Source organism: Agelaius tricolor, unplaced genomic scaffold (genome assembly GCF_023055355.1).
Source record: "Agelaius tricolor isolate 1412-34295 unplaced genomic scaffold, bAgeTri1.0.p SCAF_54, whole genome shotgun sequence".
Lineage (NCBI taxonomy): Eukaryota > Metazoa > Chordata > Aves > Passeriformes > Icteridae > Agelaius > Agelaius tricolor.
Genome location: NW_027269314.1, coordinates 863,411 through 869,456, shown reverse-complemented (window position 1 = coordinate 869,456; position 6,046 = coordinate 863,411).

The following is a 6,046-nucleotide window of genomic DNA, read 5'->3' as shown; positions in this document are numbered from 1 at the left end:
CCCAGGTTTAGGATCCCGGGTTTAGGATCCCAGGTTTAGGACCCCAGGTTTAGGATCCCAGGAGCAGGATCCCAGGTTTAGGATCTCAGCTTTAGGATCCCAGGAGCTGGATCCGATGAGCAGGAGTGCCAGGAAAGGAAATTCCAGGAACGGGATCGCAGGATTGGGATGCCAGAGGAGATCCCAGGAGCGGGATCCCAGGAACGGGGATGGCTGAGGGGGAGACCCCAGGTTTAGGATCCCGGGATCAGGACCACACACACGGGGACACCACAGGAGGCGACCCAGGAGCGGGACCCCCAGGTTAGGATCCCTGGGTTAGGATCCCAGGAGTGGCATCTCAGGCATAGGATCCCAGGAACGGGATCCCAGGTTTGGGATCCCAGGTTTAGGATCCTAGGATCTGGATCCCAGGTTTAGGATCCCCAGTTTAGGATCCCACGTTTAGGATCTCAGGTTTAGGACGCCAAGAATGGGACCTCAGGTTTAGGATCCCAGGAACGGGGCCCCAGGTTTAGGATCCCGGGTTTAGGATTCCGGGTTTAGGATCTCACGTTTAGGATCCCGGGTTTAGGATCCCGGGTTTAGGATCTCACGTTTAAGATCCCGGGTTTAGGTTCCACCGTTTAGGATCCCGGGTTTAGGATCCAACGTTTAGGATCCCGGGTTTAGGATCCCACGTTTAAGATCCCGGGTTTAGGTTCCACCGTTTAGGATCCCCGGTTTAGGATCCAACGTTTAGGATCCCGGGTTTAGGGTCCCCGGTTTAGGATCCCGGGTTGAGGATCCCGGGTTTAGGATCCGGGTTCAGGGTCCCCGGTTTAGGATGCCGGTTTAGGATGCCGGGTTAGGATCCCGGGTTTAGGGTCCCCGGTTTAGGATCCCGGGTTCAGGATCCCACGTTTAGGATCCCACTTTTAGGATCCCACGTTTAGGATCCGGGTTTAGGATCCTGGTTTAGGATCCCACGTTTAGGATCCCGGTTTAGGATCCTGGCTTTAGGATCCCGGTTTAGGATCCCGGGTTTAGGATCCCGGTTTAGGATCCCGGGTTTAGGATCCCAGGTTTAGGATCCCGGTTTAGGATCCCGTTTTAGGATCCCGGCTTTAGGATCCCGGGTTCAGGATCCCCGGTTTAGGATCCCGGTTTAGGATCCCGGCTTTAGGATCCCGGTTTAGGATCCCGGTTTAGGATCCCGGTTTAGGATCTCACGTTTAGGATCCCGGTTTAGGATCCCGGTTTAGGATCCCAGTTTAGGATCCCGGCTTTAGGATCCCGCTTTAGGATCCCGGTTTAGGATCCCGCTTTAGGATCGGGGCTGCCCGGCCCCGCCGCCCCGCGCACGGAGTTGTCGCCGCGGCCCCGCGCTCGTTCGGGGTGGGCACAGCCCGGGTGGCAGCGCTGGCCGGGTGCCCCCGGTGCGGGCGGGCTCGGCCACGGGCTCGGTGTCGGGGCAGGGGCTCCCGGGGGGGCTGCGGGACCGGGGCCCCCCGATTTCGTTTAATTCCTTTTAATTTCGTTTAATTCCTTTTTACCAGAGCGGGCGCGGCGGGGCCGGGCCGGGCCGGGAGGAGCGCGCCCACCCTCGGGCGACCTTGGCGGGGTTGGGGACAGCCAGGCCCGGGGCTGGGGTGTCCCCAAGGCCTGGGGGGGTGTCCCCAACCCTCCCGCACCGGGGACACCCCGGACTCCTCGGGCGCGGCCGCTCCGGTAACGAAACCGGCGCTGCCCGAGCTCAGCGCGGGCCCGACGGGGCTGGGGACACGCGGGGATGTCCCCGAGGGTGGCCTCGGGGCAGCCACCCCGTGACAAAAGGCACCTACGGGACCCCGCGGGGTGGGGACACTGCCCGGGTGACCCCGCACGGTCACACGGCGCCACTCGCACCCAGCCGCGTGTGAGCGCGGGTGTGGCCACCCTGATGTCCCCAAACCCGCCACCCCGGGGACAGGAGGGGTGGCCGGTCACGCTCTGCCCACGTGGCTGCCCCGTGGGCCGCGTGGCCGTGTCCACTCACACCAGCCGGACACCGCCCCACGGCACCCGTGGCCATTGCCCTGTGTCCCCTCGTGTCCCCGCACAGTCCCGATTGTCCCCTCACCTTTACCCGTGTCCCCGCACCGTCTCTGTTTGTCACGCAGTGTCCCCGTCCCCTCGTGTCCCCTCACAGCCCCCTGGGTTTTTGCCTGATGTCCCCTCACAGTCCCCTCGGTGTCCCCTCACAGTGTCCCCGTTGTCCCCTCACAGTCCCTGGGGTTTTTGCCCGGTTCCCCGTGTCCCCTCACAGCTCCCGGTGTCCCCACGCAATTCCCGGTGTCCCCACACAATTCCCGTGTCCCCACACAGCTCCCGGTGTCCCCACAAGGTTCCCCATGTCCCCACACAATTCCTGATGTCCCCACACAATTCCCGTGTCCCCGCACAATTCCCGGTGTCCCCGCACAATTCCCGTGTCCCCACACAATTCCCGTGTCCCCACACAGCTTCCAGTGTCGCCACAAGATTCCCCATGTCCCCACACAATTCCCGGTGTCCCCGCACAATTCCCGGTGTCCCCACACAGTTCCCAGTGTCACCACACAATTCCTGGTGTCCCCACACAATTCCCGTGTCCCCGCACAATTCCCGGTGTCCCCACACAATTCCCGTGTCCCCACACAATTCTCGTGTCCCCACACAATTCCCGTGTCCCCACACAATTCCTCGTGTCCCCACACAATTCCCGTGTCCCCACACAATTCCCGGTGTCGCCACAAGATTCCCGTGTCCCCACACAATTCTCGTGTCCCCTCACGGTCCCCCCGTGTTCCTGCCTTGTCCCTCGTGTTTTCGTGCCCCGCGTGTCCCCACGCGGTCCCCTCGTATCCGTGCCCAGCCCCACACAGTCCCTCCGTGTTCCCAGCCTGTTCTGGGGTGTCCCCATACAGCTCCCGGTGTCCCCGTACTGTCCCGCCGTGTTTTTCACGACTCCCTCGTGTTGTCCCCAGTCCCTCCGTGTCCCCACACTGTCCCCCTGTGTCCCCAAACAGCTCCCGGTGTCCCCACACCGTCCCCCCGTGTTTTTCACGGCTCCCCCACAGCCCTGAACTCCTCCCCGCGTCCCCTCACAGCCCCCCCGTGTCCCCACGCTGTCCCTTTGTGTCCCTGCACAGTCCCCCTGCGTCCCTTCACGGTCCCCCCGTGTCCCCACAAAATTCCTCCTGTGTTTTCTCACAATCTCGCTGTGTCCCCTCACAGTCCCCGATGTCCCCTCAGTGTCCCCAGGCCTTTTCACATTCCCCCCATGTCCCTTCACAGTCCCGTGTCCCCTCAATGTCCCCCCGTGTCCCCACGCAATCCCCACGTGTCCCCTCAGTGTCCCCCCGCGTTTTCACAGTTCCCGGTGTCCCCTCAAAGTCCCCGGTGTCTCCCCACAGTTCCCGTGTCCCCTCAGTGTCCCCTCATGTTTTCACAGTCCCCGATGTCCCCTCCCCTGCACATTCTCCCCGTGTGTGTCCCTGCACATTCCCCCCGTGTCCCCTCACAGTCCCGGGTCCCCCCGTGTCCCCACGTGTCCCCACGTGTCCCCTCAGTGTCCCCCCGCGTTTTCACAGTCCCCCCATGTCCCCTCACAGTCCCCGGTGTCCCCTCACGGTTCCCTCGTGTCCCCTCACAGTCCCCGATGTCCCCTCACGGTCCCCCCGTGTCCCTGCACATTCCCCCCATGTCCCCTCACAGTCCCGTGTCCCCTCAGTGTCCCCCCGTGTCCCCACGTGTCCCCTCAGTGTCCCCCCGTGTTTTCACACTCCCCGGGTGTCCCCACGCTGTCCCCCGGTGTCCCCGCTCCCGCCGAGGCCCCGCACGGTTCCCGGCCTCCGCCGCTCTCTCCCGGCCCAGCCCGGCCCCGGGGGTCCCTCGGCGGGGTCCCCACCGGGAGCTGTCCCCGGGGCAGCCGTTCCTTGGCGGGGACAAGCAGAAATGTCCCCCCCCGACTCCCGGTGCCCTCCGAGCCCGGGACCCACCGGGAGCGGCCGGTCCGGTACCGGGGGAAGCCCTGGCTCCGCTCCCGCACCCTCCCCGCAGCCAGGCCCGGGGCCGAGCCGAGCTCACCGAGCCTGGCCTTACCTCCATCTCCGGGGCACCGGGAGAACCGGGGAGGGGGGTGGTGCGGATCCGGCTCTAAACCGGGAAAATCGAGGAATTCCGCGGGGTTTTTTCGCTCCCGGAGCGGCGAGAAGCGGAGGATGCGGCGGGGCGGGCCCGGGGGCTCGGCGGGAACGGGGATGCACCGGGAGAGCGCGGCCGCTCCCACCCCGGGCAGGGCTTGGCTGGGCTGGGTGTGCTCGGCAGCGAGAAAAATACGGGAATATCGATAATAAAAACACCGATAAATGGTGCTGATAAGGACTAATTATGGTGTTAATAGGACTAATAATAGGAATAGGAACGGCACTAATAATAGCAAGGCTAATAGTGACACTAATACCGCTAATATTAACGCTAATTAAAACAACAACAACAGCGCTAAACCCGCCCCGAAAACAACAACAATCATGCAGCAAAAAATGGGATTTTTAAATTACGGTTATTTTTGTAATATTGTTGTTTTTTGAGGATCGGGAGCCCGCGGATTTCCTCGCTTCCCCTTCCCGGCAGCTCTCCCCCGGTATTTTCCCCTTTTCCCCGTTTCCCCTTCTCCCGAAGCAAATCCCTTCTCGTTATTATTCACGTTAATCGTGGGGATAACGGGAAAAAACCAAATCAAAACAAGCAAAACAAAAAAACCAAAAAACAACAGCAGGAAAGGAGCGGGAGCCGTGAGGAGGCGGCGGGGGCTGAGCGGGCACCGGCGGCTTAGCGGGCACCGGGGCGGCTTCTCCGCCGCTCGTTCCGCGGCCTCAGCCGCCGCTCGGGGCCGGGGCTCGGCGAAAGGAGGAATTTTCGTTCCAGCGGCTCCCGGGCGATCGCCGCCCTCCGTCTTCCCGGTGGGACCGGCCCGCAGCCTTTCCCCGCGGCCCCGAGGGGCTGAGGCCGCAGGGCGGGCTGGGTTTGGGGTAATTTTCCTCGTTTTCGTTAAAAGTCGTTGGTTAATGGCGCAGCCACCACCGGGCCCGGTGGCGGGGCACGGCGGAGCCCGGCTGTCCGGCTGTCCGGCTGTCCGGCTGTCCGGCTGTCCGGCCCCGGCCTGCCGCAGCCCCGGGAGTGGAGAAGCGGCAGCGGGGAACCGGGAACGGGGAGCCGGGAATCGTTTCCGACCGCCAGCACCTTCCCCGGAGCGGCGGCTCCGTCCCCGCTCGCCCCTCCGGGCCCCGCAGAACCGGGGCTGCAGCCCGGGACCACCGGCCTTGAGCAGGGCCCGTCCCCTGCGCTCTCCCCGCTCGGCCCTTTTCGTTCGCTTTATTTCCTTCCCCTTTTCGCCCTTTTGATTTCTTTCCTTTTACTTTCCTTATCCCTGCAGGTTTAGTTCGCCTTTTAATTTTATTTTTTTCCTTTCGAATTTTCTTGTTTTTCCTGCTGTTTTCCCCGCGCTGTTCCGGTTATTTCAGGGACGGGCCCAGGCCGCGGCAGGCTCGGACATCCAGCGGCCGCTGCAGCCCAAGGCCTTGAACTCCCGGTGCCCTCCAGAGCCCGAACCGGGCACCTCCCGCCTCTACCGGGCTCTATCCGGTGCTCGGGCCCTACCCAGACCCCTGCGGGCTCCCCAGCCCGGGGCGGTGCCCGGTACCGGGCCGTGGGTGCGACGGAACGCAGGGGCTGCGAAATCTCGGGGTTGCTTGTGTTTAAACTTTTAATTTATTTATTTTCAATCCGCCGCCGTTAGAACCGTTCCGATCCCAGGCGGTACCGGGGAGGGGGGCGGCCGCCCCGGGGAAGCACCGCGGCCGCCGCCGCCGCCTTTTCCGCCCGGTTTTGCCCCGTCGCGGCCACAGCGGCGGAACGGAGCCCCTCGAGGCGGGGGAGACCCCCGGGACACCCCCGCACAAACCGGGTCCGGCACTCCCAGCTGGAAACCGGGAGCCGCCCCGCTCGGTGCCGGTGCCGGTGTCGGTGCCGGTGCCCGGGAGCG